Below are 12,148 nucleotides of genomic sequence, written 5' to 3' on the forward strand. Positions count from 1 at the left end.
TAGCTGTCATGATTGCTTGAGATATTTTTTATGCATTTGGCCCAAGCGTTGTACTCCAAAATTCTCCCTTTCATTCGATTGGCATTATTTTTGGAATTGAGATAATTTAATTCCGGAACGTTCAATCGAATATCCCTCCTGTTTGGCATTTTGAGAGGTGTTATTGTGCAACAGACATGTCCTGAGATCATTAGGAAGTGTTTATCGACATTGTAATATGCTATTTTAGCATTTAAAAAGAAATTACTAATACAGAGGGGTGTTATTGTTCAATCGACAGTGTCTAATTGATCAATCAAAACGCAAGATTCTCCCTTAAGCATGTTACAATGACACATTCACCCCCATTATCCTTTTTGAATCAAGGTGTATTTTCATATGTTTAATATATTTTTTGCTTGAAGACTGTGTTAAGGTCACGATAACTAATTGACTAACCAATTTGTTTTTAATTTCTTTTTATCTATTATCGGGATTTTAAATGGGTTATAATATAGCTGGTTATTGATTAGGAAACTGAGGTCTGCGCGTGTACGCATTGAAGTGTTCGTAAAATAAACCTTGAAAGTTTGAATTCGAAAACTAGTAGTTAGAAATACTCTCTCCAAGTATAAGGAGCATCTGCTAATTGGTGCATGAATCAATGGTTCATGTCGATATATATAAACTTAATTAAACCATGCTATTAAAACATAAATTAGAAAATCGTCCATAATAAATTAGTTTGTTATCGATGACGCAGTTTGACTAGGTAACTGGTTTGACCTCGTTCTATATGCATGGGATTCGTATCAAATGTGTACCTATTTGGTTTCCTGTTTTTATATAAAACCTATCTGACACTCAATAATTGATTTATAATGCTACTTTCTTTTTTTCTCACTATCTTTATAAACCTCTACTAGTGAACTCTCCGGAAACCCAATATGGAACCCTTAGCATTGCTTTCATTACCGGTCACCATACTGAAGCCTAGGGCGTCAAGATATAGGCGTCCTCTGGCCAAGGTTTATAATATTTTTGACACTGTATTTCTTAATTGTTTATATATTTTTTAAAACTGATTATTTTTAGGTGTGCTTGGTTTTATTTGATTCTTTATTGAATATGTTATGTCACCATTTTAACACTATCTTGCTAGCTCATGTTTAATGTTTGTGTCAGAAACATCGGTCTAACAATTTGTACTTGTGAAAATGGTCAGACGAATGTCACCTGTTTTGTAACTACATGAAATAAGGTATCGACCGAAACTTGGTACCGAGTCAAACCGCTAAAACTAATCTGAACTATCCGTTAGGACCGAGTTTCACTGTCGGTTTTTTTTTTCAACATCCTTAATGATATTGATTTTGATATTTCCGATTTTCTGACTAAAAATCGATTTTTTAAAATCTGCATTTAGGGACCGACTACACTTGCCGACAATGTAAAATATATCAGATGGTCTAGAGAAAACAAAGAGTACACTATTTAAAATTGTACATATATCATTCATATTTCACAATACAGGCAAAATTGGTAGAAATTGCTAGAAATTTGGGTTGTGTGGAAAAGGCGCTTAGTGCAAGGCACGAGACATATTTTTGACCCTTTGTTTATGTAAACGGCGGTTTAGTGTGATGTGACTTTTCAATCCGGCAAAAGATAATATGACATTCTTTTTTAAATTCATATTTTGTTAACACAATTTGAGCGATGGACAGACAATTTAAAGTGAACTTGTCAAACATCTATATTGTACAATTTCTGAAACGTTAATAGTACAATACATTCTGAATGATTTCACTTTCAATAGTATAATCGGGTTTTTTTTTCTGGGCTACCCGATATATCCTGGAAGACTGGATAAAATTTCCAGTGTTTTGATGAAACCCATGCAGGATTGTGTCAGATCGTATTCTTACCATGTATGAGGTGTTTACACTGTCGAGTTTGTGTTATCCGACTTACTGACAATAATTAACAGTTTAAATTGAAGTCGCCAGCAGATTTGCAACTTCTAGGCTATCCAGCTTTTTGATGAAACTTCACATGTGTGAACCTGGCATTATAAGCATGATCGATGTGAGTGCTCTCCATAACAAATTTATAACAAATATTGAATTTGGAGTTGGACTGGTTCTAACATCTTCACAAATTATAATAACAAAACTAGCAGAAACAAGATAACGATTAATCAAAACAAATTGATTGTTCTTTGTATTCTCTACGAAGATGTTATTTTATTCGTCAGGATAATTTACCTAAATAAAGGTGTGTTTGATCCGGGTATATTCATTAATGGATTCTGGCATTTAAACAGTTGATTCGAGGAGAAAGTGATTACTTTTTCACATTTGATCATTAATTACTTTTGACAAAAACAACTGGATGCAAACAAATCTGAATTTGTATTTTCGACAATTTTTTTTAACACCATTTAAAGTTACAATTTCATATTTTCTAAGAAAGTCAAAACATAATTATTTCTATGTCTTTTGCTCAATAGGTTGTCAACTCACTATTATACGATCATAGGTGTCATTCTCACACTTAAAACTCATTTACACCGGAAATAATAATACAATTACCTCCCAATTACCTCCCTTGTTTTCTATTCTCCACCATGGAGTAGCTATCTTCAAACGTTGGAATTTGAAGAGGAAAATGATATTTTTGCCTATTTCTCAACTGGCAATAGTGAATTATAGGATTAATAGGATTATTCTTTAACAAGGTAGGACTGTTTATAGATACCGTCTATTTTAAGGCTTTATTTTAATAAATTTTAAAAATATAACGTAAAAATATGAAATTGCAACTTTAACAACATTTATGTTAATTCTGGTCTCTTTGCCCGACACCAACTATAACGTAAAAATATGAAATTGCAACTTTAACAACATTTATGTTAATTCTGGTCTCTTTGCCCGACACCAACTATAACGTAAAAATATGAAATTGCAACTTTAACAACATTTATGTTAATTTTGGTCTCTTTGCCCGACACCAACTTTTCCCCATATTTTCGTTGGGCTGAACTCTTTCCACTACAACTTGCCAGATCTTTGGTCCAACGTTTGTATGAGGTTGACCAGTAAGAAGCACATTACGTCATTGGGGGAGACAGCCTGCATTTTGGGGATACCCTCACATTTTTGTTTTGTTTTCGGAATCTGTTCTTTGGAAATCCATTTTTTTTCTTATAAGATTGGTCGTCTCTACTCTCCATACCAAAATTGCCATACTTGTATCGAAAGTAACTACCCAATAAATACTTTCGTGGGAATGTATCTTTAATATTAATATGAGGAACTCCTTGGACGCCTGTCGGTCTTAGCATCTCAAAGCCCTTCTCGATTATGTCTTTAATGTATATAAAGTTTGTATTGTACGCCAATTATTGTTCTTAACAGTTCTATACAACATTGGTGTTCTCAATGGAATAATAAAAGTCTCGCGCCACGACCGAGAACACGCGATGTTAGGAAAGTATTGGCGTGGTGCTATGTATAATAGTATAGTGTATGGAAGAGTATATTCAGTGTCAGTCGTTATCTTACAGTACAATTATAATTTAGTGCAATATATATTAAAACTTCTATCTATAAGTATATTTCGGGGAGTTCAAAGGATTGATTGATAGGATATGGTATAGGTTGATGGGATAATATTATATATAGGGTAAGTATTAATTGTATTGATGTACATTATACATTATCTTTGCACCTAGCTACATCTTGATTGTTTTCTAGCAACGGTTAAAGTCGCTTATCTCTTGGAATCGATTATAGTACACTTAAAACACAGTTATACTTATCTTATTGTATACACGGACCGAAAGAACTATAATGGGATTCAACGTTCAGTCAGTACGATGTCTCGCTTATTGACAGATTAATTAACATGCGGGGCTTGCATGTTCAACCCTTGGAAGGAGAATTTGACCGAGGCGGCAACGTTTCCGTCTAGTCGAGTACAATTTTTACTATACAACAGGCACCAAGCATAAGAAGGGAGAACCGAACTAGAAAAATATTGAAGGGCCCTCTCCGATCATGCCGCGATTTTAATCTTGGATATTTTAGTTAAAAGTCAACTTCTCGAGCCGCTCTATTACTCCGGCTCTTAAAGGACAACTCCACATCACAAAATTAATATAGCAACTGAGCACAACCGGATTCCCGCAGGAAATTTTTCATTCACGATTTTCTTTTAAACAAGATAATCTGAAATACAAATTTCCTGCATGACCTCTGGATTTTTTAAAATTCACAATCTGGGATAAAAACCAGATAAATCTATATTAAAATATATTTACTCATGTTTATGACAATATGTAGTGGCGATAGCTCATCATTTAAAACGACTAGACCTCGTGGATTTGGTAGGAAAAGAAACTTGTCTATCTAATTCAGTTAGATTTGATTTGCGGAGTGGGTATCTCTTAACTTTCGTGGGGTTGGGTGGCCGAATGGTTTAACGCGTGCGCGTTAGATAAGCTAGGTCTGTCATTAAATCAAGTGGCGTGGTTTCGATTCCCCATTTTTACGTGATAAGGAGTAGAGTCGCCTGTCCAACTTCGAGGGTTTTCTCCGAGTCCTCCGGTAAACACCCCCACGCGCCAGCGAATTATTAAAATTAAATTAGATCATAATATGTTGGTCTCGAAATGACCTGGTTTATGTCGAGTGGGCGTTAAACCCTCTCCCTCTCTCTATGTAATACTGATTACCATACAAGGAATATTTCTTTGTTTGATGATATCAGATAATAGTAACACTAATAATAATCTCAATGGGTGTCTATCATTTACAGCCACACACCTACAGTTGATTACTACTGTATATTAATCAATAGTAATTAACACACCCACAGTTAAAGCTGCCGAACGTCATTTAAAGAAACGGATCGTCATTTACATTTCCCAGACAATAATATTATATAATCCCTCACCACTTAATCCATGCTCAAATTAATCATTTATCATTTAATTAATTAAAAAAAATAATAGATAATTTACAGTAGATAATTAATCCATTGAGATTCATTCGGATTAAAAATAGGCTATCACAAGCTTTTAAATTGTCTGCGATATCACTACCGTAGAAGCAGACGTTAAACCACCAGCTACTTCAACTGCAAAGATTTTACCCATCTTCAGGTTATTTCGTATCCTGCAAAATTTTCAATTCAACATACCTTTTGTAAATATTGAACGGAACTGAACCTACTATGTACATGTATTGTTTAATGGTCGAGAGCGAGACATTAAGTAATATATTGTAACAACATGAGGGCCGTGAGGCCCGAATTTTTTTACAATCTATTACTCAATGTCTTAAGCTCGAGACCATTAAACAACTTAAAATACAGACACTTGCACGGGCTTTGCAATGAAATACGCCACTCAGTTCAATATTTTACGAAGTTACGCTTGGCACATTGCCCGTACGATTATTTGAAATAATGGTATTCCAACATCAAAGGATGACGTCACATCTGTATTTTAAGAACTGATATTCGTTTTTGGTTACAATAATGCAGCTAACAAGACATGTCTTCTATGGAAGACCAAACAGCTCTTTATTCAGTGTTCATAATTCTTAGTTCTTAATTCACAGTCCTTAATTCTTATTCTTCATTTGTTGAATATTGATTTTAAGATACAAATTTTATTTTTAGAGTACAAATGTTGAAATACGACAACAAATGATGAAATAAGAATGAAGGACTAAGAATTAAAAACCAAGAATTAAGAACACTGAATAAATAGCTGTTAGATCTTCCACAGTCTTCCGATAAAAATATTTTCAGACAGTTACACTTTTATAAGTAGCGAAACAAGTGTTGGACTCTGACGATTAAATTGAAGTTAATGTAACAGAAAGTATTCTTTCGGGTTCTTGGAACAGTCAAAACTAAGCTGCCAACAGATTATGGCCTCTTTTAACTGTAAATAATAATTATATCTTTGTGCAAATTATTTAGGCTAAGCATTTCACAGAAAATTTGAAATGTTTGATGGTGGAGAAGGGTCATTAAGTCTAAAAGATCTAGAGACTACTTCTACCAGTAAGGTCTGGACCCTAATTGCATTGTCTATAAATAGTATTAGCACTTGGTTTAACTTATCGCTTGGGACAATTAAACCTACATTATGCAAGGGCTAAATCTGCCTATTGTAGGTCTTTCTTTAGGCCTGAAATGTTATATAAACTATTAATTAGACATTTATTAACAAAGCAAGACCATTATCGACTCTCGATGGCATCGGATACTCAAGAATTTAACTAGATTAAAACGGTTCGCCATTTAAAAATTGACAAGGAGTAGGGTCGCATGTCCAACCTCGCGGGTTTTCTCCGGGTCCTCCGGTTTCGTCCCACTGCTAAAGACCCCTATGCGCAAGCGAATTATTGAAATAAAATTAAACCATATGTTAGCCCGGAAATGACCTAGTTTGTGTCGAGTGGACGTTAAACCCATCTCTCTCTCTCTCTCTCTCTCTCTCTCTCCATTTAAAAATTTAATTTAAAAATGGGAAAGCAAGGCTAAGTCCCGATTATACCAGTGCCCTGGTTACCACTGTGCACACATCTTGTCAAAACTACAAACAATGATTACCTGGCTGAGAAAGAAGTAATTTGAATGAAATTTTCAATATTTTCTTGTTTTATCATCTATTTTTGAATTATTATAGCAAGAATGGCTAACTCTTTATTAAACTCTTAACAAATGTATCCTTAATGGAAAAAAGCGGGTTGTTTCCAGTTCCATGTACTAAGTAGATTGCTGGAACAGCCAAGCAGACATAAATTCATGTACAAACAACTCTTTCATGTTGCTCAGACTTGGACGATGTTTAATGGTTAATTTAACCGATAAACGACCTGGAAATGCAAATAAAAGGAAAATGTTTTGTGGTTATTTTTATACACCACAGCTTTCATAGAAATACTTTGAGAAAAAACAAACCTAACAATTGAATGAGTAATCTAAAGCCCCGTCCACACGAACAACGTTTATACAAAACATTATATTACAAATTAGTCAGATTTATCTGAACTGCTCAGGTTTTTCCGTCCACACGGTCCAGCACTTTTTGACATTTGTAGGAAGTAAATCAAAAACAACTGTTAAAATTTTTACAATTTGTTTGTCACATGATAATTATGCTGCTGTACCACATACTTAGTCTGTCCTATCCTGGGGGTATGGGTAATCGAATGGTATAACGCGTTGGATCACATGTATTTACTTATTTTTATGGCAATATACGTCTGTCGTGTTTCGATCTAATTAAGTTAGATTTGATATGTGGAATGGGTATCGCTCAACTTTCGTGAGGTTGGGTGGCCGAATAGTTTAACGCGTGCGCGTTAAAAAGCTAGGTCTGTCATTGAGTCAAGTGGCGTGGTTTCGACTCCTCGCTTGTACGTGACAAGGAGTAGGGTCTCCTGTCCAAGCTCGTGGGGGTTTCAACGGGTCCTCTGGTGTCCCCCACTGCTAAAGACCCATATTCGCAAGCGAATTATTGAAATAAAATCAAACCATATGTTACTCCCGAATTGACCTAGTTGGAGTCGATAGGAAGTTAATGACATTCCTGGTACTGCGAGTGGCTTGTTACGTGTTTAAGAACGCTCTCAAAGAACTGTTTCGTTTGATGTTCAATATTAAAAGGCTTGGGAGGGGAATTGGTCTAAAACGAACTCACAAGGTGGTGTAGTATAGGAATAGATAAGGGGATAAAAGGAACAGGACGTAAAGTATATAAATACTGATAGCGATCAGTAACCTCGGGGTATAACAGATAGAATCTCTCGATATCAAGGTGAAAAGTAAATGATAAATACATTTTTGATAGTTTTGCTACGAGAGAAGACATACAAGTGTATTCACTCGAATATAAAATTGCGTCATCTCTACGACCTTCAATTTTTTTTTTTATCCGAAAGTATATTTCTATGCAATAAATGAAGCAAACTACTTATTGCAGAGTGTGAATTATGTGGAATCTGCCATTGATAATCACTGCGCGTTTTTCCACCGTTGTCCGGTAATGTCCCCGTCAGACCGGGGTGGTGTCCTTACTGCGCTGCACAAGGTCGCCAACAAACGTGAACACAACGCGAGAAAATGTCCGAAAAAATTACAAACTTGAAAAAAAGTCTCGGTCTCACAGCTTTCCAGGTCATATCGCAGACCTTGGCGTTTGTTTTGAACTGGAGTGCATGCGCAATAAATTCCAGTCTTTGTTGACTGAAATAACCAGACGTTAGAGATTGCAATTCGATTGAGACTTCTGACGTATTTCGCCGAACAGAACTGATTTGAAATTAGAGTAAAAACAGAAACGATTGAATGTAAATCAGTTTATATACATTCATATTACATTATTATATGCGTTGCGACCCATTTGTGTCAATTTCTAGGTCCCAAATATTAGCGATTTAGCCCCTTTAAGTATCTCAAATACTATATATTTAAATAATCTACACTGTTCAAGGAAATGTATTGTCGATATTTGCGTTTTTAATTGGGTGTTGTAGAACATCTGCGGTCTGATGACTGAGTACAGTACAGATATTTATTTTTTCTATTGGGTTTAAGTCTGAAACAAATTGTGCAGTAACGCTAATAATTTGTTTCTTGTCCTGTCAATACCGAAAAAGGAATGGATGTGATGACAATTGAGATTTGAAACTTAAACGAAATTGCAAGGCAAACAATCCATATAAGTATCAATACAGGACACGGAAATCGTGAGACATTTCAAATTGCGCAACTCAAAGCGTACTCCATGTAGCCCAGCGCATTCTGGTACGCGATGACACAACCTGCACGTATAGTGTTTCGGGAACGAAAGGAAACACCTAAAACGCTAATGTATCACGCAGCATGCTTTAGGTACTGAACATGGATCTCTGGTTTTTGTATGTCCGGTGGCCATTGTCTGGGGGGTTACCTTGGGACCTGCTATCCTTATTTCATTCCACTTTTTGATAATTGCTGTACTTATTGGATTGTATCTATATTTTCTGTTTTGATTATTCGTAATCTTAACGGAATGTTAAGGTTTAATGAAAAGTTCAGTTAAAAATATATTTATTCATAAATACCCAAAAGAAATTTGTCATTTAAAATTACACACGCCATCTTCTGATCTTTAAACGTTTAGGGCATTATAAAAAATAGCTTTTCTATGACATCGATCAAGAACAAGACACGTCATTTGAATCTTGGCTGAAAGTCGCTTGAACTATGTTATCAGTCCAGTTTCAAAATTATCGCTAATGAATATCAATAAATAAAGTCCTTGCAGCTTTACAATTGGAACCGACGCGGGATATAAAAAGCCATTTTGCATTTATCATAATTCACACAATTTTTTTTATTATTATTATCAAGAATTGTTTCTATAATTAGTACCATAATGTATCATCAGTGAATGTTGCCCCTGGTGGGTTGTGACAGATAGATCAGTCTACTGGTAAAATTTTCGAGCTTGCTGCCTTTCACTGGTTAATCGAGCAGTTGTGTACAAACACTGTCAAGCGAAATACTGATGCCAAACATAAATGGAACAGGGCTGCTTTTTATTCATCTAACAAAAAACCCCTGTTGAATTGGAACGATTTTATTTCGATACGTGCTCGGTGGAAAGTCTATGCGATTATGAGGGTGGAGTGGGGCTGCATGGGCTAACGTGTGCGTAGTAGATCATAAGGTCTGTCATTGAGTCAAGTGGCGTGGTTTCGATCTCTCTCGCTTGTAGGTGGCAAGAGATAGGGATGCCTGTTCAACTTCGTGGGCTTTCACCGGGTCCCCCGGTTACCTCCAACTGCGAAAAAATCCATACGCGGATGCAAATTATTGACAGGAAATTGAACCACATGTTAGTCCCGAAATCGGGTACTCTCTCTCTCTCTCTCTCTCTCTCTCTCTCTCTCTCGTTGAGTAGATTGTTCAATACATGTGCGATGTACCAGATACTGCGATATAATAATCAAGTCAGCAGATGTTTTCTGTGTGCGAATGTATCAAGTGACTCGTTACTCATTAATTGAACATCTAAATGTTCTCCAGATAGCAATTACTATAGAACAATGTCTACTTCTCAATCAGTAATTTCGAAACGAATAGCAAGGACAGTTTAAATAATTACACTTTTGTTTTCGAGGTTATTAGTACTGGCTCTGAAATCCAAATTATCGATCTATCCAGCCATTAAGTAATGTTGAATGTCATGTACAGGGTACCATGTGCTTATTTCTTTAATAGAGTAGTCCACTGAGCTGCTGCCAGGGCAAAATTCTGTTATAAGAAACGTTATGGCGTATTTGTCTTCATTAGCCCTTTGGTGTAGAAAATAAGACATACTATTTCATTTCATTTACTCTTTTTAGAACACCCTGTATCGCTTCTCATTTGAGGCCTTCGCGTAGACCTTAATGTAGCCGCCATTACGGCTGCAAGCTGGAGTTTACCTTGTAAAATATGAGTCATGTACGTGTTAACGTAGCAACGTCGGGATATGTGGTTGAGGCACTGTAATACGTAACTTTATTATGAGCCTATGTTAGACAATTTGAGTCATTAGTCTGATTTGTCCAGGTTGTAACAAATATATTTTCAGAGGGTCGAACAGATGATTTATTCAGACTCAATGGTCGAACAGATAAAAGTTTAGAGGGTCGAACAGATGACACAATCATGTCCGAGGCCCGTCCCGTAGCCAGCTTGCTGGCTGCGGAGGGGCAGTGAAGTTTTTAGTGTGGAGGGGGGGGGGGTTATTATTCGGTTGTATTTGTTACTTCAATACCTGAACCATGATGTGTTGGATTTCACCCGTTTTTCTCGCAATTTCCCCACTGTATGTTTGTATTATATTGACTACTTGCCCCGTGGCAGACATGGAAATGGCTGAAACTGGGATATTAACTAACTAGAATTAAGTCTCCCTTTCAAAACTTTTATGATCACCATCACGACATTGTTGATTGCTATAAAATGTCTATGTCTGCTATCGTTACAGATCTGTTCGGTCAAGCCCTCTGTTTCCGTTTTTCATTTAACAGAACGGCTGTGGCGGTTGTTGCACGCGACACGCGGGTCTTGCTCGCCACGTACTACTTTACGGGATGTGATATTTCTCACGTGGCGAGTCCCTTTGATGTCATTACTAGATTTGACCGAATTCGTCCACTGGACCTGGTTCGGGTCAATTTTGCTCCATATCATTATTATCTTTGTGTGCTAGTTATTTTCCCACTGACATTAAGACAAAGGCTATTTTAGGATAACATCTCATTATCTCACCCATACAGACTATATAATCTATTTTTAAGGACGTTTTGACGCAAATGTTACACCACTATCGGTATTCCATGAGTTACCGATATATAATTAGGAAGTATGGAGTTAATATGTCAGAATATGCAGCTATTTATATAGTAAAAAGACAACTTTTAATCAAGTAGAATAATTATGAAATCTTTTTTGTCAATGAGAAGAGAATGGGCCGGGTGGTGGAGTCGGGGGGTAATAGCCTGGGGCATTATTCACAAAATGATGTTTGTTTGTCTGTGATTTCTGCGTATTTCTTCGTAGATTTGTTTTTATGTAAATTATGTGTGGTCCAATCCCCCTGCACTTACTATTAAACTAAAATATTTTAAGGATACATTTTTTTTGATTGAGACACCGTTGTATCTAAAGTCAATCGAATGTATTTTAGGAATTCCTTGTAAACTTCAATATTGTGAAGATGTATCTCTAAATGGAATATCAGTCCAATAATGTTTCAATTCCGTTACACATACTTATGCAAGAGCTAAATCTGCCTATTGCAGGTCTTTCTTTGGGCCAGAAATGTTATTCCTATATAAACTATTAAAGATACATTATGGGAGATTAGATATAGAACTGGTAGTTCTCACTATAATAGTTAAAAACTAGATAACGTAAAGGGGGTTTGCTAAAAAATAACTAGCCAATTATTGAAATAAAATTGAACCATATATGTTAGTCTCTCTTTTGATGGTCCTCTTATAAAACCGACTGGATCTACTACGGGAGATAATCTACCGTTGATATTTTGAGTTTTGTTCTTCATCAAATGCTAAATAATCAATTTAAGTACCAATCTGATTAAAATACA

General features: G+C 35.8%; 1 protein-coding gene across 1 annotated transcript in view; it reads left to right on the plus strand.

The window, feature by feature from the left end:
* The first annotated feature begins 3,554 nt into the window (after positions 1–3,554).
* The window catches only part of LOC126817222 (uncharacterized), a 47,472-nt gene continuing 38,878 nt past the window's right edge, over positions 3,555–12,148 (plus strand). Inside the window, exon 1 of the mRNA XM_050544034.2 lies at positions 3,555–3,666. The gene's annotated coding sequence lies outside the window, so the exon portion shown is untranslated. The remainder of the gene's footprint in view (positions 3,667–12,148) is intronic.

This window comes from Patella vulgata, chromosome 4 (genome assembly GCF_932274485.2).
Source record: "Patella vulgata chromosome 4, xgPatVulg1.2, whole genome shotgun sequence".
NCBI classification, from domain to species: domain Eukaryota; kingdom Metazoa; phylum Mollusca; class Gastropoda; family Patellidae; genus Patella; species Patella vulgata.